Raw genomic sequence first — 27,684 nt, forward strand, 5'->3', positions numbered from 1 at the left:
GAAATTGAAAAGAACATTTAAGACCAAGGAGCCTTGGTAGTACAGTGGTTTAATGCACCCTGTTATTAACACAGCTGCCTGCAATTTCTATAGGTTCGAATCTTACCAGGCTCAAGGTTGACTCAGCCTTCCATCCTTTCTAAGGTAGGTTAAATGAGGACCCAGTTTGTGGGGGCAATAAGCTGACTTTGTATAAATATACAAAAGTATGAAGGCTATTGCTTAACGCATTGTAAACCACCCTGAGTCTCCGGAGAAGGGCGGCATATAAATCAAATTAAAAAAAAAAAAAAGACAACCTTCATAAAATTAATACAAAATCTTATTAAAAAATACCCCCAAAAACCTAAGTTTTCAGCTCTGTTCAATGTGTACTGCAATGTTTTCACAATTTGTCACCACAATACAAAAAAGATGTTGATACGCTACAAAGAGTGCAAGAAGAGCAACAAAGATAATGAAGGTCTGGAGGCTAAACCATATGATGAACAATAAAGGGAAGTGGGAGTGTGTAGTCTAACAAAGAGGGTAACTAGTAGTGATATGATAGCAGTATTCCAATACTTGAAGGGCTGTCACAGAGAAGAAGGGGTAACAGGAGTTCTCCAAAGCATGTGAGCCAGTGGTGAGTTGCCCCTGGTTTGGACCGGTTCTATAGAACCGATAGTAAAACTGGTGGGAGGCTCGGCCCACTGACCCTGCCGTCATCAGGACGCTTCTGCGCATGCGCAGAAGCACACACAGCCCTATTGCGAACCGGTAGTAAAGGTAAGTAGAACCCACCCCTGATGTGAGAGCTGGACGAAATAATAAGTGGAAGATAATAAGAGAGATCCAACCTAAAACTAAGGAGAAATTTCCTGAAAGTGAGCACAATTAATCAGTGGATGGACTTACCTCCAGAAGTTGTAGGTGATTCACCAATGGAGGTTTTCAAAGAGAGACTGGATAGCCATTTGTCCAGAATAGATTCCTGATTAAGCAGGGGACTGAACTCAAAGACCTCCAAGATCCCTTCCAACCCTATTATTCTACATTCTATGTTTTTTTTTATTCTTTTTAATCCTATAATTTAATATACTTTTATAATAAATGTATAGTGTTTATTGGAATTTTATTAATAAGTTTTATTAATAAGTTTTATTTTCCATATATATATGGAAAATAAATAAATATACTAATAAATAATAATACATTTATTAATAATATATAAATAACAATATAATATTAATTTGATTAATCATTAATCAAAAGAAATATATTAAACTTTATTTTTAACCTGGCTTCAAAGGAAAATGTATGAGCCTATCGGGAAAATGTAAAAGGTCATTGATATGCATACCATCTGTGTAAAAAAAATCTCTATTAGTATTTAGACTTTGGGGGAAAAAATTCTGCGGTGTCATAAATTTTGTCAATTTTTCACTATAGTCACCAGTGTACCAAGGGCCCAATTAGTGTCAAGTCCATTGAATGATTTTGACTCATCCTCTACATGGCCTCTGAATACAACACAATCCATCAGTTTCTGCTAAGCCTCATATATGATCTGTACAGGATATACAGGATATAATCTTTTAAAACGTTTCCCACTGTCAAATCATTATTTATTTAAATTTAATCAATGCAAACACTTTCCTTATATGGAGAGTTGAGCGTTGGAACTTAGGAAGTAATATGAGGGATTTGATATGTTAGATCTGTATGCAGATCGTCACCTCTCCAGGTTTGTGAATATTATTATTTACAGTGAGATTCAATAATCAATTTATTGCCCAGTTTTCATATCTGCTTCTATGACTGAATTACAAGTAAGTGGAAACGCAGAAGTTAATGTGTGTATCCATAGCACTAGATAAGGATAAGATTTGGTCCGAAGTTATTTTTATCCTGATTCTTCTATGAGACTAGTGAGGCATTTTAAGATACATTGGAAAATAAAATTGAAACCAACTGCAGCTTCTGAGCAGTGTACAAAAGCAGCATCATTCTGAACACATTGTTAGAGTCCTCATCATCTTAGTCATGAATCATTGTCACCAGCAGGGCTGGTTCCCGATAGTAGGGGCACCTACCATCTGGAACGAGCTCCCCCCAGAGATACGGAAGATCCCGGACCTGCGCACGTTTCGCCGTGCTCTCAAAACTTTTCTATTTCAGCAAGCTGGCCTGGCCTAACTCCCATCTTTTAAATTTTTAAATTTTTTAATTCGTGATTTTACAAATTGGGTGTTTTAATCTGTGTTTCGGCCGAAATATTTAATAATTTTAAGGGATTTTTTAATATTTGTATTATCTGTATTTTATCTTGGCTGTTCACCGCCCTGAGTCCTTCGGGAGTAGGGCGGTATAGAAATTTGATTAATAAATAATAAATAAATAAATAAATAAATAGTACTGAAGTTGATTATAGAAAAAGATCCTGGTCATAGTTTCCACCTGTGAAGCCAACTATAGCTATTAGACTAGGAAGACAACTGTCATGGATCTTACATGCTACTCAATCTGAAACTAAAACTGCACCATATAGGGAACCAGACAGTCTCTGGTTGAGCAGTAATTCATTCCTTCTAGAGTTCAGTTTCAGCCTGTATATTTCCATCCATTCTCCAATATCCTCTAAGCACTAAGTCAAGACTTCTATTACATGTCTAGCCTGGCTTGAAGTAGCAATATATAACTAGGTATCTGACCCTGCCACAGAAACTGTATTCTGCGTCAATGATTAATTTAGAATTTTCAGGGCAATTATCAAAAAACAAGAACACTAAGGGAGACACCAGAACAATAACAACTCTTCAAAAAATTTATTAAGAAATTGTCTCTGAACATATTTAGAACAGCAGAAGGATACAAGTCCAAATAATCAGATGAGGCCAAATAGTTTGGGGTTTCCAGAAGACGACTCACAAAAGGCTTACTTTCACAGGGCATTTTTAATCACCCTGCAACTTTTCTTACCTTCTCTACTCCAGAGCTAATCAGTTTAGGCATCAGCAAAGGAACATTAGATATTAATGAGGATTAAGTGTCTAGCAAGCCCTGGGCACCTCTTAAAAAAGAATAATTATCTGATTGGACTTATAGTTGTTGTCAACCACAGAACACTAGCCAAATAGAAAGCTGAAATATTTATTGCCATGTCATAAACTTCTTTCCAGTAGCTGGAAATGGGGTAATTAGCCAGGCAGCACTTCTCACTCTTATTGTCACTTATTGATTGATTGATTGATATGTACTAAGATACATACATATAAATTAGAGATTGCTCAACTACTAAGGAGTTTGGGTGGCTTGAAATTGGAGATATGCTAGCAGCAGAAAGGCAGAGACAGAGATATAAGAGTTATCCATAATAATCCAAGGTTTTATGGCCAAAGATTCAGAAATTTCCTGGTTCAAATGTCAAGACTAAAATCTAAATCCAAAGGAGAGAAAATGGCCAGAAAGCAGTTTTTACATAGAACCAGATGCTGGCATGGTTTAATTAGACATGTTACTGTATATCTCTGTCAAGGAGATTGATTATCTTTGCTTTACCTTACATAACTATGTAAGTGCTGTGCTAGAATCTGCTCCTTCATTATCTGAGTAAATCTCCACCAGTTCCGATACACTGTCTTTCAGAACTGTTTCAAGAATCTGATTGCCTGCTGGCTGCTCAGTTTGTATGGTCTGTCTTTTCAACCTCTGACTTTGAGGATTAAGAGGAATAACACAGCATTAGCATTAGCATTGTTATGATTTAAAAACAAAAACAAAGGGTAACCTCTTGCAGCAATGTCATGTTTATGTTAATAAAGTATTTCCTTAAAGATAGGAGAATTTTAACGGAATGCTATATGATAATCAACTTTTGCAGTAAAGTTAGACAAATAAGCATATTGTTCATGCTTGTTCAAATTTATTTATAGTCTTTTTCCATTTATTTTCCAATTGTTTTTACCATTTCATCTCCTAAAAGTCCTTGGGATCTGCAGATAGAAAGCATATTTTGAACAATTTCATTTAGTATTTTAATTTTCTCTGATTCTATTGTAGAGACAAGTCCCAGACAAAACTGCCTGTAAGATCTTTGGAAATATCTTCCAGGTTACTCTGGAACTCCTTGGTTCCATAAGATGGGAAGAGCCATCCTAATCAATCTTCCCATCCCGAAGAAATTATCTTATCATAGCAAGGATTCACACAGATACCTCTTTCTCCATATTACTTAGCACCTGCTCCTGAACACAGATGAGGCCCAAGGAATGTCAATTTATGTAGATTAGGCATGAGATTACTGGGAACAGGATTGCAGTCACCACCAAGACAATTAAATCCTGAACATTGCTAGAACTTGTCCCCAAGGAAAGTTGTCCCAAACTAACAGAAAGGGAACTCCATCCTACAGCCCACTGTCACATGCAGACATTCATACTCTTACAAAAGGGGATTTCTGGTCACAACTATGTTGTCACTAAATATTGTAGTCATTAATTTATTGGTATCAGAAGTAGTACTGACACAGCCTTTTGTCCAACACCAGCAGCAGTACAACTTTCCAGTAGTCTGTGTGGTGGCCCTTATGTCCGTTTTTCTTTCTTCTTGCAACAGCAGGAAAAAAAAGTTCAGTTTAGGCCCTTGAGAACCAACCAGAACCACCAACATTATTCACAAGAAACCAAAAACATATTAGAAATAAAATAAATCCTTACACCTCCCTAACAACTTCTAATTCAGGAAGAAATATATTGCCAAAGTACTATCTCAAAATGAAAACCAAATATAATCCTAACTAGAATTTTACAGATTCCTGACAGTTAGGAATTACATTACCGGTAATCAGTGAAACAACTTGCCCCCAGAAGTTGTAAATGCTCCACCACTGGAAGTTTTTAAGAAGAGATTAGATAACCATTTGTCTGAAGTGGTGTAGGGTTTCCTGCCTAAGCAGGGGGTCGGACTAGAAGACCTCTAAGGGCCCTTCCAACTCTGTTATTCTATTTGAGATTTAATGTATTAAAATGAAGTGAAATCTATGTAAATTATTATGTTTTTACAACTTAAAAGCTTGAAGTACATATTTATTTTTTTCATATAGTAGTGTCTTTCTCAGATTCTTACAGCAAATTTCAGGTAAGGATGTTTTTTTTTTACTAATATTCATCTGTAGGGAGAAAATTAATTCATTTAAATAAAAAATATGTCAAAGGAAGAATGCTGGTCATTGGTGTAGTTCCTAGTCATAGCAAGGAGCAATCTCCAGATCCTTCTCCTTCATTACCAAAACAAATTTTGGATTTTCAGATTGAAAGCATATAATTCCAAGTGGGATATGCTATATATCTGTTCTATTTGTTAATTGCCATATTTTTTGCTTCATAAGACACTCCTGACCATAAGACACACCTAGGTTTAGAGGAGGAAAACAAGAAAAAAAATTCTGTCTCTGCCTTCCAAAGTCTTTGGTAAGGGAGAGGGGTACATGCCCCTCTGCCAACTGCCTCCGGCAGTTCAACCACCATCCGGTATTCATCTGGTTAGCATCCTTGCAGTAAACAGCAAACAACCTAGTCAGCTTCAGTATGTTATCGCAGCCCCAGCACTCATCACCGGTCAACTGAGCAATGGCTGGATCCTGGCCTCCCATACCCCCGCCAATCAGCAGGCTGGCCAACTGGAAATGCCGCCATGGCTGCCTCCTCCATGTCTGCTGCCTCTACTGGGGAACGCTGGAGCCTTCGCCACCAAGCAGCTCATCGGCGGTTGAATCGGCCTCCCGGAATACTGCCGATTAGCTGTTCCAGGCAGCAGGGATCGCTGATGCTGTTCACCGTTGCTGCTTATTGCAGCTGCCGCACCAACCCCTTCCCCACAGGTATGGCAAACCCCCAGAGGGGGTTTGACACTGTAAAAGGACCCCGCAGCTATGGCCTGGTCTGTGATGCAACATTCACTCTATAAGATGCACAGACATTTCCACCCATTTTCAGTCTATTATTTAACTCGCTTCCATTTGAAAATTCAGACATCACAGTCTTAGTACAATCTTTAGCTGGTTGTATTTCAGTTTATTTAAATTTATATGGCTCCCAACTCACAAACAGGTAATTCTGGTTGTGTACAATTAAGGCTAAAAAACAAATAACTATATACCAAACAATTATTATCATTAAATATTTTTAATATATATAGTTATATATATATATATATTTATAATATATATATATATATTATAATTATTATAAATATTATATATTATAATATATATATATAATTAATATATATATAATATATATATGTTTTCTGAGGTTTTCGCAGGTGTTTGTATGTAGGTCTTTGGTTATTCGGGTTTTCTCCCACGTAAAATTGGAAGTGTCTTGGCGATGTTTCGACGAAGTCTCATTCATCATCTTCAGGCTGGTGTTTTCGGCTTCATGCTTCTAGGAGCAATGTGTTATCGCAGGAAGAAACAGCTGCGATTACACATTGCTCCTAGAAGCACAAAGCCGAAAACATCAGCCTGAAGATGATGAATGAGACTTCGTCGAAATGTCGCCAAGACACTTCCAATTTTACATGGGAGAAAATCCGAATAACCAAGGCTGGGTTAAAAAAAAATATTAACAATGGAGTAACCTCAATATCTTGCCAATTCCTTGGAGTCCCCAGGCCTCACGGTACCACTGTGTTTTGGGGAATTTACAGAACATCAGTAGAGATGGAGCCAGTCTTATTTTTGGGAGAAAGATATTCCATAAAGTGATACCCACAGCAAAAAAAATCCCTTCATCTAGACCTACCAAATGTAGTCCCCTAGCCAACAGGACCCATAACATGTCTTTTCTTCTGGATCTCATGGCATAGGCAGAAGTAATTGGGAAGCGGCAGTTCCTAAAATAATTCAGCCCCATGCCTTGTAGGGTTTCAAAATAGGAATCTTTGGGTAGTACAACTGCATTTAGCAGCATAGATAGCATAGTCCTAGAAATGGCAGGCCCCAAACCAAAAGCAAACCTGGTTTTGTCAGGGTGAGAAACTGAAGCCTGATGTTTGCCAATCAGACCCTCATAGCCCCAGGCACCAGAATAAAATATCCAAGGCCTCACTTAATCCACCAAAGCCAAAGATGTATAACTGGATATTATTAGCTTCTATAAGTTATTATAAGTTTCTGTTAATGAAACTTTACAATAAAGTAAAATTAGCTTATCTGGCTATGTTTCTGTCTGGTATGCCTGTTAAGATTTACATCAAGGGTGGAGAAATACTGATGCTTTGCAGGGCCGGATTTAGATGAAAAGAGGCCCTAGGCTATTCCACTTACGAGGCCCTTTCACCTATAGTGAAAGTGTAATTTTAATTTTGCTAACAATTTGAATGTAGGCCCCTCTTGATCTTGAGGCCCTAGACTGAAGCCTAGTTAGCCTATAGGAAAATCCAGCCCTGATGCTTTGTTACCCTTACACACAAGAAAGGATCTACCCTATATTCAGTTATTTGTCCCCTGTAGACCATCTGCAGTGGTTTAAAGGTCTCTTCTTTCATTTCATTTCCATGAACAATTTCATAAACCATGGAGAATAATAGGATCACATAAGCATGAACAAGTCTAAACCTTCAGCTGCCCTCTTATTCTAAGCAACAATCGACTTCAAACAGACCATCAGCAAACCAACAGGAACAATCACTAGCTCTCTCTGAGACTCATCTGTGTCCATCAATCACCAGTCTGATTTAATGGGTCCAGCCTTCCTGCAGTGGATGGTGGTGATAAGCAAAACATTACCTCAGGAAGGACAGGAAGGACACCTAAAGCTCCCACAATTTCCGATCACATAGTCATTGTTCCAACAAGAAACCAGATTCAGTGTGTGACCTGTCAGGCTTTGGATGACTTATAGGACCATGGCCATGATGGTGGCTATGAACTTCTGACTCTGTCAGACTCAGAGAAGGCAGATTAGGTCCAAGGCTATAGGTCTGGAAAACTTCAGAGACAGAATTAAGAGCATAACCAGGGCACTTGCTAAACAGTAAAGAAGCTGGTGTAACAGCAACAATCTCAGCTGATCCCTAGAGCTCAACTTAAAGAACAGGTTTTACGTCCAGTGATCTGAGATGCAGCACCCTTGAAAGCCATAAAAAAAATGTTCAGATAAGAACTTGCAGATGACAGTTGCAACCCATCCATCTTTGCTCAAGGATCTCAGCTGATGTTACATCTAATACCCATTACCCTGTGAATGGGGTCTCCCCTCCTGGCCCTAGCAGATCTTGGTGATGCATGCCTGGTATATACATACTTGATGATATATGACTTTTCATCAGATGCTATTGTTTAAACCTGTCAACTTTGTTAGAGACTACTGTAGACTGCAAATCCAAGTGGATAAGACTAAAACTCCCATGTTAACAAGAAATATCCACACATCCGCTTTTATTTATTTGTTTGTTTGTCTTCTGTTGTTCACCTGACACGTATCGCTGTAAATGGTTCCTTCCCCATTTACAAAAGTCAGGTAAGATTGCATATATGGAAAACTAGGAATGACATTGCTTCACAAGAATGTGAAAGTACATAGCAGCCTCATTTATTTTTATCATCTTGTTGCCACCAACTGGCTGTCAGGACTGGAAGCCATCTTTTTCTTTGGATCTTCAGGGCTGCCACACTTAGTGCTGTGGGAAACTGGGAGGGGGGGATAGGATAGAGTGGTGGACATATTTAGCCATAACAGCCTTCCTTTCTCTAAGAGTCTCACACTGGCATCTACTACCTGAAGCATCTACTTGTGTTTTGCAGTAATATCACTAGCTCTGAATCTTCCTAAAAGCAAACGGAAAATCAGATTGACTAAATAACCTTTCTAACCATCACTTAGGTGCCTCACGGTGTTTCAATCATTATAATTCTACAACAGAATTGAAGCCATGGTATTCTACTCTTGAATCTCACTTTGAAATTCAGTATTGCAGTATTAATGATAACAGATCACTCAGATGAGGCAATTTTGCCATCTTGAAGTATATTTTCAAAGCAATTATTAGATGAAAAGATTAGAAATGTGCTGGAGAGGTTACATACCAAATGCTATTCAACATTCTGGAAATAAAGAGAGCACTTCATGTGTAGGATACCCCTAGATTATTTTGAAGCTGATTCTTTTGTAGTTTTCTGAAGCAAAGTTTATATTCAGGGGAATCTCAGGGGAGATTCACTGTATCACTCCAGAACATTGGTATTGAGAGAGAAGGAAAACTACTATATCTGTACCTATAATGCTACATAGTGCCAGCAAACAGGCAGAAAAGTTAAGATGAATAATTTTGTTTTTGATCACTTCAGCCTCCATGACTCCTCATGTGCTACAACCGGTGGTGAAATCTAAAATTTGTACTATCGGTTCTGTGGGCGTGGCTTGGTGGGGGGGTGGTAATGTGACTGGGTGCGCATGGCCATTTTTTTTTTTTTTTACTTTTAAAACCATTTTTTCTACAACTTCTTCGGCGAAGGATCATCAGAGGAATTTAAAAGAAAAAAAGCCTCTGCCAATCAGGCAACTCAGCTTGGATCATCAGAGGCTTTTAAAAGGAAAAAAGCCTCTGCCGATCAGGCAACTCAACTGGGATCGTCAGAGGCTTTTAAAAGCATTTTTTCTACAACCTCTGAAGAGGTTGTAGAAAAAATGATTTTAAAAGCCTTTGAAGATCCCAGCTGAGCCGCACGATCACCAGAGGCTTTTTTTTTTTTTTTACTTTTAAAAGCATTTTTTCGGCTGAAGAAGTTCTAGAAAAAATTCTTTTAATTTTTTTTTTTAAAAGCCTCTGATGATTGTGCGGCTCAGCTGGGCATGGGGGGGGGGGCAGAGATTTTTGCTACTGGTTCTCTGAACCACCTGCCTCCATCACTACCGGATCAGGTGATCTGGTCTGAACCGGGAGCATTTCACCCGTGGCTACAACTTCTGTATTGCTTAAGCAATTTCACCTCACATTCTCTCACCCTCTTTGCAAATGAACAAAGTGAGAGGGGAGTGAGAAGGAAGAGAGATGGTGACATGGACCAGGTTTTCTCACTCTACTCTCATCTTCCGCCTTTTGCAGTAGGGCCAAGGAGCCTACAAGAAGGCTTGAAATCATTGAATGAGGAGTCTAATCATAGGACTTCCTACGGTTACCACTTTTTCCAAAGCAGATTATCAAAACAGACTCACATGGCAGGGACTGCCTATTTTCAAGGGAACAAATGAGAAGTAGAAAAAGAATTGAGGTGAAAGGAACCCACAAGTCAACTGTATGCAGGACTAAGCTCCTAGTTAATAATAGCAAGGGTAGGCTGTTGAGTCTGTATATTGACAGACTTTCTTCTCATCTCAAGGAGGCAGTAAAGAATATTGTTATTGCTATATAAAAAAAGACCTTATCCAAGATCTAAGCTGATATTTTACAGGTAGTCCTCAGTTTAAGACAACTTTCAGCCCAAAATTTCTATTGCTAAGCAAGATAAGTGAGTTAAGTGAGTTTTTCCTCATTTTACAACATTTCTTCTCACTTGTTAAGTGAATCAACTGCAGTATATTAGTAATTAGTAGAAATTAGTATCACGGTTGTTAAGTGAACCTGACTTCCCCATTGACTTTGCTTGTTAGAAGGTCACAAAAATTGATCACAGGACCTCTGGACACTGTAACCGTTATAAATAAGAGTCAGGTTTTTTATCACGTCTGATTTTTTTATCACGTAACCATGGGGGCTTGTAAGTGTGAAAAACAGTCATAAATCACTTTTCTCAGTACCATTGTAACTTTTAACAGTCACTAAATGAACTGTTGTAAATCGAGGACTACCTGTACATTTACAGTACAGTTTTCCAAGACAGAACAACTCATGTACAGTACATACATGCTAGAAATAAGTCCTATTAAATTCAGTAGGTCTTACTGAAGTACTACAAATCCTGCACTATATGTAATGCATTCAAATGTGATGGATTTCATAATATAGCTTTCGCCTATGTCTGAGCCCAGAAACATTGCCAAATAATTTGAAAATTAATCTAATGTTACTTGTTCTCCAATACATATAATATGATTTGTTGACCACTGTAAATTTACTCCAAGATTTACTGCAGGAAATTGAATTTGAGGGTTTCATTGTAAACATTTTCTTTTCTCAAAGATTGAGACAGCAGGGGTTATTTTTGTTTGTTAATGTGCATAGTTTTTCCAAAAAAAAGTTCAGATTTCCATGTCTACATTTTTGTTGAGAAATACAAATGGCACTTCTGAATTTCTTAACCCCCAGTTATACATCACACTTACGAGACTAAAGTATAAAAAAGTGTAAAAAAATCATGTTGGATATAACAGCCCCTTTCTAAAGAAGTACTCAGCAGAGCAACAATGAATAATGGATAAGTTTCTGGATTTGTTCATTGTGGGCTCTCTAATTTCTCTGAGAGGTCTCTGTCTGAACATTCTTGCAAGTATTTTAAAAATCTTGTCTGCCATGAGGATTTCAGGTGATATCAGAGAGAAGAATGATGTAAGACTAGCAAAACAATGGAAGACAAGAGGCAACAGTGAAATCAGCAAATATTTTAAATATTTCAGAATGTTCTAGGTAGTTCCTGATTTTTTGTGGGAGATTCTGAAAATGTTCTACTCTTTTCTGTGATTTTCCACTTTGGATTTACAAGCAGGCAATGTTATACCTGGGAAGTTCAGCCACAAACAGCCTGAAAACACACAATATTATCACAATATCAGTTCATTAGTATCCACTGCTCTTAGGTCATTACACTGCACAACTGGGAAAAAGGAATGACTCTTGCGTCTGCTATAAATATGGTATGAAATACTTGATTGCTGTTAAACTTTAATGGCTTTTCTAGTTTTTTCAATACACATTTTTTTCCTGGAAGATATAACCTTGAAATTATCTGTGAGGCATCTAGTTCTAATAGTTACTAGAACAAGCCAGATAGGCAATCTAACAGGTGTAAGTGTTAAATTCAAGCCTTATTTATAGTGAAAGCAAGACTCATTCTTTCTACCTCTTTCTACCAGTCATGTGACACAACAGACTGACAATGTCATGTTTAAAGGAGTGAGGAGGAAATGGATACCTATATATTGTTATTGTAAGACTGTGTTCTCCTGAGCCTGCCAGATCTATCGCATACAATGTGGTCTAAAAATTAACTGTGCGATTTTAAATGTGGAATATTAAAGTGAATTGTGCAGCCAAAATATATAAGTGTATATACTTTAGAAATGTTAAAAGAAAGGTCATACGTTATTTAGTCCAACCTCCTTCTAAGTGCAGGAATCCACTAATCCATCTCTGCCAGATGTCATCTAATCTGCTTTAAAATTTATAGCAAGAGAAAAAGAATTTTGTACTTATCTGAACGTTTGTTCTGTGTGCACTGCGTGAGAGTCCAAGCAGTGGGTTTAATCTCTTCTGATTGGCCAGAGACTGAATTAAAGTTTGCATAAACACGCCTCCTTCCTTCTAGGAGCTCCAGTTTGTTAATGAGGCCTGGATCTGGAGAGGATGAAGCTGCAATGAGAAATAACACACTCGCTCCCAGACCCTGGACCCCATGAGAAAAAGGGAGGGTTTGGACTCTCACGCAGCGCATGAGATGTTCAGGTAAGTACAATGTTCTTTCTCTTGTGCGTTGCTTAAGAGTCCAAGCAGCGGGATATATCCAAGCTAAGTATCCCTAGGGCGGGAAACGGAAACGTCCAGGGTCCTTTTGTTTGGAAGAACCTGCTATAGTACTCACTGCCCAAAGGACACCTCAGCCGAGGCAAACTTGTCAATTTTGTAATTACGGATGAAGGGTGAGAGCAAAGTCCAAGTAGCTGCCCGACAAATCTCAAGGATCGAAGCCTGAGTGGCCCAGGCCGCCGACATGGCAGTGCTCCTCGTCGAATGAGTCGTGATGTGAGATGGCCAAGGCCTTCTGATCATAGGCCAGGGATATGCAAGCCTTCAGCCAATGGCTGATGGTGGAAGGGGACATCTTTGTGCCCAAGGACCTAGGTTGGAAGGAGTCAAATAATGACTCAGTTCGTCAAAAAGAAGCCATCCGATCGATGTATTTGCGCAGAGCCCTGAGCACCTGGGATGTCTGGGTCACTGATAAAAGTCAGGTAAAATGACCTCCTGGGCCCTGTGGAACCAGGAGTTGATTTTTGGAACAAATGTGGGTCCAGACGGAGAACAACTCTGTCGGGATAAAGGTACATAGGTCCTTATGGATGGATAGAGACGCCAATTCTGAAACTCTCCTAGTGGATGTTATAGCTATGAGAAAGGTGACCTTAAAGGTCAGCAGCTTAAGACCGATGGTTCCCATAGGCTCGAATGGAGGGGAGGTAAGAGCCTGTAACACAAGGGAAAGATCCCAAGAAGGATACTTGTACTTTGTACAAGCAGTACACAGAGTACTGTGTACTGGCAGAGGTCATAGATTGGATGCACCTTTCAGGAAACTACGCACCCTTGGATGATGGGAGAGGGATTCCACTCCAGTCCCAGGCAGAATAGTTGCCAGAGCAGCAATTTATCTGCGGAGTATGTTGACAGCCAACCTGGCATCTAATCCCTCCTGAAGGAACTCTAGAATGTGCAAAATGTCGGGGCAAGGCTTTTCCAGAGACACCAGCGTCAGAAAGAAGGAAGTCCATGTGGCATCGTAGATGCGGGACGTTGATGGGCAATGAGACGCCAAAATGGTGGCGATTACACTTCCAGAGAATCAGTCCTTCTGTAGAAGGGCCGATACCATGGTCCTTCGTGGACCTGAAGACAGCAGATTGTTTAAATATAGGCAGAAAGAAGCAGCGCAGGGCTGGCACCACGTCCCTTCGCACACCAGAAGGCAGACAACGGTAGGAAACAGGCGGAAACAAACGGAGCTGGACCGATGGCATGCACCCTCTGCACACCAAAACTGTGAAATCAAAGTAGGAGAAATCACTGATGTAAACAAGAACAAGGCAGAGCCAACACCACGGCTCACAACCTGCAAATCCAACCATAAAACTCACAACAGGCTATCCTCTGGGATTCAAACTCTGTGCAGACCGTTGTCTGTAAAAAGCCGCTGCTCAGAGTCCCGCGGCTCAGCTGATCAGCGAAGGACAGAGGGAATGCTCCGAAGCTGCAGCAATCTCACAAGAAAGTCAGAACAAATTATGAAGATCCTAATTCTCCAAAAAAAAAAAGGCAGTTAGAAAGTTCAAGCAATGGAGCTAAGAAAGGAATAAGTCTCTCTTGGCCGACTGAGTTAACAAACTGGAGCTCCTAGGAGGAAGGAGGCATGTTTATGCAAACTTTAACTCAGTCTCTGGCCAATCAGATGAGATTAATCCACTGCTTGGACTCTCTAAGCAGCACACAAGAAAACTCACTACTTTTCATGCAGATTCTTCTGCTGTATAATAGTAAATATGGTCAGGAAATTGTTTCTAAAGTTTAGTCTGACACATAAATTGACAGTATATTGGATCCCCTCTATTAATAATATTATCGGATATCTGACATCCACTAATTTCTTTATGTTGCAGAATAAAGATATTACTGATGTCCTATTTTCTGTCTCTATTCTGCTGCCATTACATATGTAACATGGTTAAAGCTCGAATAAGCAAAGGTTATTCTCTTTGGGACTGTCCATGGTAACACCCACTGTATTGTTTACAGTGACTCTGGAAAGTTCTGTTCCTTTTAAAAGATATAAGTAATGTTAAACTATCCCTGTTGTACATGACCTCTTCTTTCTGTGCTCTTGCTTGCGTTTTGTCTCATTTTGCCAGTTAGCTGGTTTTTTTTTAATGTTAGCTGTTGTTTAATTATCATGCTAGTATGATAATTTGCTAGCTCAGCCAAGTTGCTTATGTGATTGCTCTGATCTGGATAGAGAGGTTAACAGGGGTGTTCTGGATGCAAACCAAATTGGAAATTACCTGCAGTAATATTCCAACAATGGGACCCAAGAGGTGTGTCTTCTTGTACCAGCTCTGTGAACAGTGATACCTCTGAGATCAGGATGGCCCTGACTCTGCCAGCTTTTTATAAGATATCAAAGAGATGGTTACTCCCTTAGGCATGGGCCAGGATGTTAGGTGAGTCCATTTTCACATGATTTGTTGGTGCAATTTGTTAAGCATCCTTTTCATTCTATCCTTTTAAATAATTTTAAAAGATGGCAAATAGCATTGGGATCAACATAGAGCAATCTGGAGTTCCATTTATTACTTCCTTCAAGGATGCTGCAAAATCACTCATAAGCATCCTTTGCTATAGTACATAAGCAGATCGAAGCAGTTTGGTCTTTTATCATTGATACATGGAAATTTTGTCAATGCCAGTGTGCCAATAACTGGAACTGGAACTACCATGGCCAGTTTATGCCATAATCTTTCAACTTCAGTGTGTAGATCTTGATACTTCTCCAATTATTTGTCTTTTATTCTATTATCACCTGGTACAGACATATCAATAATTCACACTTTCCTCTTTTCAGTCACAGTTAAATTTAGTATGTTATGACCTTATCAGTTTTTATTTAGAAATCCCACAATATTTTAACCTAGCGGTCTCCAATATTTCCTGCTCTATGGACTAGTGGTGGCAAGGAGGAAGAGGAGGCTGGTTTCACATGCACTCACATGCCACTTGTACAAATGCAGCTGGATGTGCATGCACTGGCCCATTACTTGCATTGCCCAGTTCTGAAAGGGCTGCAGCCTGCACTGGGCCACAGACTGGCAGTTGGGAACCCCTCTTTTAACCTGTTCATTTTTTACTACATTTTCAACTATATGTTTCCACCAAATTATTAGTATTTAGTCATTTTGCTATGAATAGAAGATACAAGTAGATTTTTTTCCCTAAATACTCTAAAGCAACAACTTGATCATCTCTAGTAAGTATAGGCATTAAACTGAGTAACCTATAATTTCCTAGAAGTTCTAAATCTTCTTTTTGAATATGGGAACTATGTTTGCTCTTCCCAATCTTTCATCAATTGCAGCCAGCAGTTCTGACATCAATTCTGTCAGTGTCTTCAATACCTTGGATTAATTTGTTTAACCCTGGAGAGTTGAATTCACTTAAAGTAGCAAAGGTAATTTTTACTGAAATGTAATCAATCTTCAGCAGCATTTCCATACCTTTTCTCAAAGCTGTTTTCTTTCTTTTTAGATTAAAAAAAATGTACAGTGGTTAAACAATTCTGCTTTTTTTCCTGTTCACCATGATTAGAATTCTACTTTGTCCCTATAATGGACTAACAGTTTCCACTTTATTCATTTTGGTTCTCAATTTCTGATTGCATTCCATTTATCTATACAGAAGTCTTACATATGTTCCCATTTTCTCATCTCATATAGATCATTTGTGCTGTGTTTTCTCTTCAGGATCTCCCATGCGTCTTCAATTTATTTATTTTATAGAATTTCAAGCCAGAATAGTTGACCGTTCTCCATCTGAATTTCTTAGAATCCTGTTAAAAGTCGAATCTTAAGAGTTCCAAGTATATGATTTGACTTGTTTCAATTTTTTTACTCTGATTATTTTGAATTCCAGCATAATATGATTGATAGAATGAGAATAAAAGATAAGTTACTACTACTAGTAACGTTTTTGTCTACCTCAATAATAACACCAAAAAGAGAAGTTGAGAGTTCCCATACATAGAAGGCAATCTCCTTTCAACTCTACATGAATGATGCCAAGCAATTAAAAACCTTCTCCAGAATAATGAGTACATTATAAGACCAATTATCTTGACGATGAAGATTTAATTGCCTGTTTGGTAAGGAAGAAGAGGAAAAAACACACATGATTCAAACAAGTTCATTCCTACACTACAGATTTCTGTTCTTGGGAAGTTCATATATTTTCTTGTAGGATTTCAGATGAAAACTTTAAAGGGTTTTAGAAAGACCATACTTTAGTAGTAACTATAAAAGTTTTGCATATGTGAACTTACACATCTATTACAGCCTCAGAATGGACTGGGAAAGATCCCGTCTTGAAGAGATCACTCTTTCCTAAAATGTAATCTAAATGCATTGAGATACAAATGGCCAGGGAATGTAGGGACTAGATAAGGGAAAATTGTTGTAGACAATGCTGAATAAGATGTAGGATGTATAAAATGTGATTTATTTTACTTACAATGATGGTTCTGGAGTTTCAGCTTAAAAATTAGACCTAAATTCATTGCTCCTTTCAAGGGTAGTGAAAGATTGAAATTACTTTTGAAAATATTTGAAGCCTTCCTTCCTTCCTTCCTTCCTTCCTTCCTTCCTTCCTTCCTTCCTTCCTTCCTTCCTTCCTTCCTTCCTTCCTTCCTTCCTTCTTTTTTGACTGCCTGCCTGCCTGCCTGCCTGCTCCTAATCATGTGGAATTCTTAAAAGCTACTTCTTCTTCATGGCACTTCTGGACAGATCATGTAAATGAATAGTTTGATTCTTCAATCTATGCTGATTGCCTATTTTTTCTTTCAATGGAGTAAAGTGAATAAATATCTTTTGAGATATATCTGATATAACAACCCTACCCTATCAGAAACTGGAACATACAGAAAAGAAATCTCAGACACATGTGCTTGTTTACTATGTTTGTATATAGTAGTACTTTTCTCCGATTAACTTTCTTTTCAAATTGTTTGTTCCTGTTATAGCTAATCTTTTTTTTTAACCAGAGAATCAATTTCTTGTTTGCTTTCCTATCCCATTCCAAAATAGGCCAAGATCATATGTACATTCAAATAATTACCACTGTGTCTGTTGATTAAAAAAAAAAGCATACACAATGACATTTGTGTCTTCTGAGAACATGGTGAACAAGTAATACAATCCCAATGTCTGCCATGTTATTAATGCCATTCTAATTAGGCCAATCAGTTTTAATTAGCATCCTGTCATGTAACAATCTAATAGAATGCTTTGCCTAAGAAAATTGATTCTTTCCTGATGCTAATTATTGTCCTAGACTCTTTTTCTTATAAATGGGAATTGATTGCTTTCCTCCAACCCATGTCTTTTTCAGAGCAATAAGTCTCCATAAGTCCCTTCTTTCTTCTTTTCTATACTTTGTCCCCATGTCTCTCTCAATTAATTCTTCCTGCAGCTCAGTCTCTGGTGTAACCTGAAAAGAACAGGGCTTTATCACTTGTCAGAGAGAGCGTTCCTCAGTTAAATTTTTCCTCTCAGGAATTTACCAGATCAGAGGCCTATAATCCTAAAGACTGTCTCAGAACTAAAGCTGACAGGGTTAGGCCCAGGTCAACCCACTCGTAAATCAAAGTCTAAAATGGAATGGAAGCTGTGGCTGGAATCATAAATTTGTTGAGACAGTAACATTACCATTACAAAGTCTTTCATTGGCCTTCATGTGAGATTTGTTTATTACTAACATCTACAAGGATGACACTACATTATTCATATGCAATAGATAAATATCCTTCATTTAAAGTAATAAATTTGGAGATACATAAGATTAAAGGGGTAAGAGAGAAACTCTCTTCCAATTAGACTATGTTTAGCTCAATTTTCTCAGCACTATTTATGGGCTAGGAAAATCACATATAATGAGACAATTTGTCTACATAAGCTATACTGGAGTAAAGAATGGTTGAACCGCAGCTCAGACATTTTTACAAAAATATATAACTAAAAAGGTAGGCACTGTCAATGGAAGCCTCCGGATGTCATTGAACTCCACCTACCAGTAGCACAATATTAGGAAATAATAAGACTTACAATTAAAAAAAAATATCTGGGAGCCATACATTACCTATTTTGGTACAGAAGATAAAGGTGGAAATATAATGAATGGTTATTTCCTTGGCATTGAAGTAAGGCATCACATAGAAGCTATGTTATTGTCATACATGCCATGATATCATCACATAGATGCTCTGAACTATACAATTTGCATTATTGATATGATATTGTGACACATCTGACATAAATTTCTGTGTCCTTCCCCCCCACCTCAGTAAGAGGAGTGAGCGTGGTTCCAGAAAATATATAACAAAAAGACATAAGTGACGGATTTCTAAGGTGTAAAAAAATACAATAGTTTTATTTTCAGAAGTACAGTTTGTTTCCTTTGTCATTATTTTCATATTCCACATACTCAGGTGTCAAGATTATTCTTCATGATCTTTCAGTCCAAGTCTGTGAATCCCATTAAGATGTCAGAAACCTCAGTTGGCTTATTTGATAAAAGTTAAATAAGACATGTTTTTATGAAATTCTGGCAACCCTTTATGGATTTTTGCTGACATTCAGATTGAAAAGTTGATATCTTATGGATTTGCTTATAGATAAGGGATGGGTTATGGGAAGAAGAGATATCTGTTTGTAACCTGATAGTGGATGAAAAACTACCAAACTTATTTATACTTGTTTTGATGAAGATTGGAAGTCGCTTCTTTGTGTATTATTTTCTTTATCTCAGTTTTTCCTTTTCCTTTTTTATTCTTTCTCTTTATTTGCACTGTTTGCACTCTCTTTGCCTTTTTTCTCTGACAAGACATCTTAACAAGTTATAAAAGTGCTTAAATGTAAATAGATTATAATTTAATATATGACAACAGCTGACCAAGGAATGGGTCTTGGTTTTATAGACGTAAGCTGCTGTGAAAGTCCATGTTGAAAGTCATTAGGAAGAAAATTAAGATCAACTATCTCTATCATAATAACTGTTCAAAAATGTATGAAATTATATTTGCAATATTGTATATATTTCAAAAATAGTATTGAATAATATTTGAAAATGATCAAGATGTTAAAAAAATTACCCTTTAAAATAAATCTGTAATACTGGTGAAGTTGGTGAGTAGGAGGGAACATGCCAAAATGTGATAAAAGCATAGAGATGTTTCTTTCCTCTCTCATAATAACAGAACCTGAAATCAACTGATGAAACTGAACAATAAAGGCATCAAGAGAATTAAAAGGAAGTCCTTTGTTCAACTCATAAATTGTATAGCTGTTGTTCCTTGAATTTTCTAATCATGAATGCTTGGAAACAAAGGTGGTGGTATTTGGGGACAAAAGGAAAAACTACAAATGGAGAGTTGGGAACTATACTATATAGTATGTTCTCTCTTACAGATACTTGAACATCCTTTTGATCACGCCAGTAATTGCCATTCTCATTATCAGGAACAATTTTTTTAAAAAAAATATCTGGAAAGATTTGGTAATAATAAATCTATGGCTTACAAATGGTGGCCAACAAATTTCACCTATTCTAATTCTTCCCAAATCAAGTTAGTCCCTTAGCTGTTCTCACACAGTAGAGTTATGGGCAATTTCTAATCCCTTACAGTATGAATTATTTCAAAATAAGCTCCTCAGAATTATTTTAGATGCATCCAATTGTGATTCTATTCCATTTCTCTAGGCAGAAACTGGTATGTATCCAATTAAAGCTAAAATAATAGTTAGGGCATTTAATTATTGGGTTAAACTCCTCCAACCAGCTGCTCCATGACTTATGAAGAGGTTCCTCCTAAAGGAAGTTAATTTCTCCACTCCTCTTCCCACCAGTTGTTTACATTTTTATCCAATCTTATTTATATCCTTGGTTTTCTCTATATTTCTTTTTAAATTTTAATAATTTAGATAATTCTATTTAAATGTAAAGTGTTAGATATCTTTGTCCAAATAATTTTTTTTAAACTATCACAGAATACAATTTATTCTTGGTATGCACTTAAAAAGACCAAAATAGAATGTGAACATTATCTGGGATGTGTTACAGTGTCTTCATCCCACAAGCACTTACAATTCTACCAAATGGCATTAGCTGCTAGAGAGGGTCAATTTTGGAATATCCCACAGAATATGTGCTATGGAAATTATAATAAATTTTGCACATTATTTATGATACTTTCCTATTTCTCTTGAGCACATGGAATTGTTTTGGAGCCCTTCTTGGCAGAAAATCATTGTGGCCTGATTCACATAAAATTAAACATTTAATGAATTTAGACAAGGAAACACTATTATGGAGATTTGCAAGTCTTGCACAGGCTAAATGGAGAGAGTTTTAATGTTCTTACTGATTTTTGAATATTTAAATGTATTTTATTAATGTTTGGCCACTTTTATGTAGCTTTTATCATATTAGTTATGACTGGTGGCCAAACCAATAAATGAATTGATTGAGTGATCGTAAATTGTGAAACTCAACTCTATTAGATATTTCAATAGATGACTAATTAAATGGATTTTAAAAGAAGCATTACATATAGCAATGGAATTTAAATGTCAATTGTTTCTTGTTATGACAATTATGTATTCTAACTCTGTATTGGAAAGAGTACCAATTGATTTTGCTGAAAAGCACAAATAGGACACAATGTGAATGTGTGCTCTACCTGTGAATTTTGATAGCTATCTTATAGGACAAAAATTATGACTATATTAGTTCTTTCTGAGTTTGTTGTGGCAAGATCTAATATATGCCTACATATTTATTTGGAAGTGTGCAAATATTCAAAGGTAGCCTGTTAGATGTTTGTAATATACTTCTGTGAGTACTATTTTTCGTAAGATGCCAAGCACAATAATTTTTAAATATGAAAGGGCACAAGAATAATTTCTCTATAAAACTATTTTTAATTGTAGTATCTTTAGAAACTATAAATGTTATTTTAGGAAAATGCAGAATTGATTTAAATAGACAATACTAACCAAAATCATGGAAATCATTTATTCATAATCTATCTTTAAAAATAATTGGATTTCCCATTTCTGCTCTCCATCAAAGTCAATAAAAAGCAGTAATGGTATCTATTAATACACGTTATATGCACTAATTTATTTAATTAAAATGCCAAATACTGCTAGCCATTTCATTTAATTAGAGGAACTTGTGTGATACGGGACCTAAAGTTCTCTTTCTCTATGTCTGTCTCTCTGTCTCACTGTCTCTCTCTCTCTGCCTCTCTCTCCCCCAAAATAAGAATTTAATATTTAAAGCTTTGCCGATGAAGTTTAAATTATTAAAATCTATATTAAATATGCATGCACTTTTCTGATAGCAAAAATGTATTTATGTCCCATGGATGACTGATCTATCATTATAATATATCTTGATTCTTCCAATATTCAGGGCAACTAAAAGTGACTTCACGGCTGGTCACCATTATATTCATCAGCCGTGCTTGTCCAATGGATAAAATGTGTGACTCAATATCAATTCAATTTCCTTCAATTTTTATTTCGTAGCCCCCATTTTGAAGGAATACTGCCATTCATATTACTCTCAAAAACAAAATTCATGTCTTGTGATCTAATAGAACTATAAATTTAATAAGATTCAGCTACTATGAATCTTGCCAGATTGGTTTTCAGTCAACAGATTGGGATTCTAAATTTAACAAAGTTAAAGAGAATTACTTTGGCATACCTCCAGCAGTCAAGTATTCTCTTTCTGGATTCAGGCAAGCTCCATGGCTGTTGTGAACTGAACATTTAATTTTGAATCAAATGTAGAATTCCTACAGGTCAATCTGCATTGAACAGAAACATGGCAGGCAAGTCTGCAATTCAATCACTATAATTTACTTTATAATAAATTTGAAGTGACTTTTGTGTATTTATTAATACCTATAATGAATTTTTAATTCTGTTTTAAATTGTTCCTGAGTCAACATATTATTAATTTCATCAGAATCCAATCAATACCATTAAAGTAACTTTTCCTTAGCTAGTTTGGTTAGGAATATTACTTTCAATGTATAGCAATAATTCATTTTGATCATGAACATATCAGCTATTGAGTTATTTGGAAAGTATTGGTTGTAAGTAGACAGAGTGAGCACATTGATCTTTCACATATTTATTATCAGTTGAAAACTTTATGCTGAAAATGCTTGTCTTGACAAAACTGTGTGTGTGTGTGTGTGTGTGTGTGTGTGTGTGTGTGTGCGCGCGCGCGCGCATTTGTAATAGACTAAAATATGAAGACTCACTTCCAGAAATTGGTCATTCCTTCAGCCAACGATATGACCATAGCATAGTTATCCTAGAAACATCTCAAAATTTTCTTGCATAGATGGCTGAGATAAAATAAAATTTGCTTCACTTGAGAAAAGACACGCTACAAAAACAGAGCAACTAAGCACCACTGCTTGAAAGATGATAGACAACCATAAATCCTGAAGCAGTCTCACAAGCAGCAAGAAACAATAGGATAATAATTGCTAATATTGGAACCAAATCCCACGTAACAAACCGAGATGTCTATTTTGCCACCACATCCACACTATCAGAATGTTTAAAGACCGAAGCAAATACACACACATGAAAATATGTATTTTTCTAATGTGATATATGACATCATCTGCCAACAATGTTCCTCTAGATCAGTGTTTCTCATGCTGGCTGGGAAATAGGAATATACCTTAAAGTTGCCAAGGTTGAGAAACACTGCTCTAGAGGCTATTTTGAATAAACAGGACAACTTTGCATAAAATAATTAATAGAATTAAATTTAACATCAGGACTCAAAACAAGGACATAGTAATATGAAAGCAATTCATCCTCCCAGGACACTCTATAATAGATTTTAATCAATCAATCAGAAGAGAGCTGGAAGGAAACTTGGAGGTCTTTTAATCCAACCCACTGCTCAAGCAGGAGACCTTATACTATTTCAGATAGGTGGTTGTCCAGTCTTTACTTAAAAACCTGGAGTGATGAAGCACCTACAACTTCTGACAGCAAGCTATTCCGCTGATTATTTGTTCTCACTGTTAGGAAGTTTCTCCTTAATTCCAAGTTGCTTCTTTCCTTGATTAGTTCCCGTCCATTGTTTCTTTTCTTGCCTTCTGGTACTTTGGCAAATAAGCTTACCTCCTCTTCTTTGTGGCATTCTCTCAAATACTGGGATACTGCTATGACTGGCCATACCCGATTCCTGCAGCAGTTCATCATATGTTTCTGTCTCCAGGCCCTTGATCAATGTAGCTACTCTTCTTTGCATTTTTTTGAAAGGGTGAACATCTTTTTGTAATGTGGTGACCAAAACTGGATGCAGTATTCCAGGTATAATCTTACTAAGCATTTATAAAGTAGTATTAATACTTCACATGATTTTAATTCTATGCCTCTGTTTATACAACCAAGGATTGTATTAGCTTTTTTGGCTGCTGCCGCACACTGCTGACTCATGTTTAAGTGATTGTCCACTAGGATTCCAAGGTCCTTCTCACTGTTACTGTTTTTGAGCACCTAACCTGTACTTGTACCTTTGGTTTTTCCTGCCTAGATGTAAAACTTTGCTTTTCTCCACATTAAATTTCTTGTTGTTGGATAGGGCCCATTTTTCAAGTCTTTCAAGATCTTTTTGGATCTTGAGCTTGTCTTCTGGGGTGTTGGCTATTCCTGCAGTTCAGTGACATCTGCAAATTTGATGAGTTCCCCTTCTATTCCATCATCAAAGTCATTTCTGAAAATATTGAAGGGTACTCGGCTAAGACGAAACCTTGTGGTATCCCACTGCTTACTTCTCTCCAGGTAGATGTAGTACATTCAGAACTATTCCTTGAGTATTATAGTTTGTCAATGACTAACAAATTCATCTGATGATGATGCTGTTTATCCCACATTTTTCTAGCTTACCAAGAAGTAGGTTGTATTTTGTCGAATGCCTTGATGAGGTCTAAGTATACTATGTCCACAACATTTCACTGGTCTTACTAATTTAGTCACTTTGTTAAAGAATGAAATCTCCAGCCTCAACAAAAACAGTAAGTTTTTACCATATTGCAGTTGTTACTTAATAAGATACTAGTAATCCATCTCTCAGGATTTGGATAACAAAAGCTGGCTTTCTGCAAAGATAAATCTGAGTCTAGATAAGGACTGTCAAACTCACATTGTCACGATGGCATCATGTGACATATCACAACTTTTCCCCTTCACTAAACAGGCATGGGTGTGGCCAGCGTATGACGCATCTGACCCATGGGCAGGGAGTTTTACACCCCTGGTCTAGATCTTTTGACACTAAACTGAATTATTCTTAATTTCCTATTTATCATTACATTTTATGTAAATAGGGAAAGTTCAAAGTTTGCCATATTGCCATACTTTGTAATGCTCCTGTTACTCCCCCCACCCCCCACCCATAAAAAAAACCCAGTTCTTTTTATTTTGTAAAAGACAAAACATATGGCAAGGTTCATATATATCTTTGTTTAATTCCTAGCAGGACATTTTCTTAATGACATTATTTGTTATCCATAGGTTCCCAATCACAATTAATCCAATGGTAGAATTATCCTAGGAGTGGATAATTAGGGATGAAAAATACCTTGGACAAACATCAATAAAGTTCCAAATGAAACTCAGCAAATATCAGAGCTGACAATCCAGAAAGGGTCACTGAATTCAAGTTCAGTTAAAAGGGCACAAGAGAAGAAAACAACAATACACATTAAATTATGCTTGGAATATGTACAGGAACATTCCAGATATTTTTGTCTACCTGATTGTTTTGGGTGTATTAATTTTTACAAAACCTAGACATTGTAGAAATGAGTTACTTAATTCCAAGAACAATAATAATTTCTTACAGGAAGGTTTTCAAAAGACAAAAGGACACAGGGAAAGATACCCCCTCCCTCAAGCTTGCTCCTTCTGTATTTTCCTTCCTACTGCTTTTCCTTACTTATAGTAAATACAGAGTTAACATTTTGTGAGCATGTCGAAGGATAGAATCAGTTGAATTTTGAGTTCTCCTAAGATGCTTTAAAACATGTCTGCTATCTACTGTATTTTTCGGAGTATAAGACGCACCTACCTTTTTTGGTGTGTTTTTTTTTTAAAGTTTTTTTTTATTCTTTAGACAAACACACAAACATACAATGTATTTTCTTTGAACAGAGTATTTGGCTGGTTCACAAATTTAAACAGTGTTTAGTCATTTCAATTAACTTTATAATTTATATATTTCCTTTTTGCCATATTTATTCCTCATCTATTTTTTTAAAAAAAGCAATATTACCCTTCATCCTCATCTCTAATCTTAATCAAATTCAATTTTTCCCTTCAATTCTATTATACCCCTTCCCACTGTCATCTATTTTTATATCCATCCTCACATTGGTTAATTATGTAATATTACAATTGTTTAATACAAATTCAACATGTTAATATAAATCAATTAGTTATATAACTATCTTTTTTGTATATTAATCAATATGAACATGAATATTCCAATTATTTCCATACAATCCAATTTATTACAATTAATTATATTTACCAATAATAATAAACTAAATAATTTCCCCTCTTATGTTACTCATTTTCACATCTTAAACTCTCCTAATAACCAACTTAGTTTTGCCCATATAATCCTCCAAATCACAAATCACAGACCCTGTGACTCAGCCAGCTAGACATAGGGATTACAGGGAGAAATCCTATCATGATACTCAATCTATTCACAGTGAAGATTCACTGGTAGGTGATGAGGAATTAGGTGAATTTGGGATGTCAGGGGATGAAGGTTTTACTCAGGATAAACCTAATTATTCTGGTTTATTCAAACCTCACCTTTTCAGAACATTATTAATGAAGGCTAAGATGACTGATAATATGGGCCAAGTAGACAAATCTGCTTCTGCTCCTAAGGATTCTCAGGATTTGTGTGCTAACCTGTTTTCAGAACAGGTCACTACTCAGGAGGTTATTCCATCTCCACAGTTTTTTGTGGATACAATTAAGAAGCAGTGGGAACACCCTATATCTGTTTCTCCTTCTAGTGGCATGGATAAAAAAGTTGTTTTCCGTAGAGAAGGAACTTGAGGACCTCCTCCAAATTCCTACAGTGGATTCCCCTTTGACTAATTTGGCTTCGGCCTCTATTTTCCCTCTGATAATGCAGAAGGATTAAAATCTGAAGATAGGAAGGCAGATTTGGCCGTGCGTAAGACCCATCAAGCTGCGGCTTGGGCGATTAGATCTGCTACAGCGGCTTCCTTCATGACCAGAACTTCGCTCCTCTGGTTCAAGCAGCTTCAGGCCAGGGTTTCCCCCGAGGATACCCGCCTGTAACAGGACCTTAGTAAGTTGATTGCCGCTACAGAATACACAGCTGATGCCTCTATTACTGCGGCAAAATTCGCATCCAGGGCTTTAGCTTCCAATGTGGCATCTAGACATTTGTTATGGCTACACCAATGGCAAGCAGATTTTAGATCTAAGGGCCGTCTGGCGGCCGCACCCTTTAAAGAACAACAGCTATTTGGTGATGTGTTAGATCCCATCCTGGTGGAAGGGAAGGACAAGAGGAAGGTGTTACCACAGCTGAATAGGAGATATGATAGGAGACAAGCTCCTTATTATCGCAGGCAGTCCTTTCGGAGTACGGAGGCGGGTTCTCCGCCTCCCAGTCTCAGAGACCATATTTCCAGGGAGGAGATAGATCTCATGACAGATCAGGATTCCGAGATCGATCTTGGCAGTCACAGTCCAGACGCCCCTACAGGGGTTCCAAATGACTCTTGGGCCCACATTCCCATTGGCGGCAGGTTGAAGGTGTTTGCTGACCAGTGGAGGGATTCCACCATGGATGTGTGGGCTTTGCAAACTGTGACTCTCGGACTAACATTAGAATTTTGTTCCAGACCCCCTCATCATTTCA

Source organism: Pituophis catenifer, unplaced genomic scaffold (assembly GCF_029215685.1).
Source record: "Pituophis catenifer annectens isolate HBS135680 unplaced genomic scaffold, rPitCat1.0.hap2 SCAF_4, whole genome shotgun sequence".
Classification (NCBI taxonomy): domain Eukaryota; kingdom Metazoa; phylum Chordata; class Lepidosauria; order Squamata; family Colubridae; genus Pituophis; species Pituophis catenifer.